Source organism: Toxorhynchites rutilus, chromosome 3 (genome assembly GCF_029784135.1).
Source record: "Toxorhynchites rutilus septentrionalis strain SRP chromosome 3, ASM2978413v1, whole genome shotgun sequence".
Lineage (NCBI taxonomy): Eukaryota > Metazoa > Arthropoda > Insecta > Diptera > Culicidae > Toxorhynchites > Toxorhynchites rutilus.
Window position 1 is genome coordinate 202626093 of NC_073746.1, and position 772 is coordinate 202626864.

The window sequence follows — 772 nt, forward strand, 5'->3', positions numbered from 1 at the left end:
AATGGTGTATAGTCAGCTTTTTTGAAGTCATAGTACACTGCAGTAGCGTTTTATTAGGAATATATTACTTAACAAACAAAAAATAAATTGGTGTCAATTGGACTGTCCCCTGAATAGCCCCAACCGGTTGTGGATACTGTAACAGAAAGTTACGTGCAATTTTTTTTCTTCTGTTGATTTTTTTAAATTTTTTTATTTTAATAAAAAAATATTTTTTTTTCACAACAAAACGGTACATATTTGACCCAAATCGGATAATTCGAAACATATTAAAAAAAGGTTTGAATTTCACGTAAAAATATTGGATTAGTTTTTCCCCAACCTAATATTATAATGATTAGTTTTGGTAAAAGTACTAGGAAATTGTAAAGTGCCAATTTAAAGATCAATCAATGAAGAGTTCTGTGAATGAATCCACGGACATTCGCTTAGTAAGAAAAAGTGAATGTTCGAAAGAATTTACATCAAAAAATCAATTTTGGGCGGGAAAAGTTCGCCGGGTCAGCTAATTGAGAAATAAAAATGGAATTATTAAGTAACGATCACGGTTACCTCCTCCCTCTTTGTCATAACGCTACTTCGACCCCCTCTTCCACCTTCTCGCGTTTCGTAATTTGTACACGACGCCTAAGCTAGACAGTTACTTGACCTTCTTTGTTTTAAATAGGCTTAAAACTTTTCAGTTCATTCGCCTCTGTCCCTGGACAGTTACTGATTAATATCAACATTCAATGTTTGTCATCTGATTCATACAAGTATATTCTTTAACAAA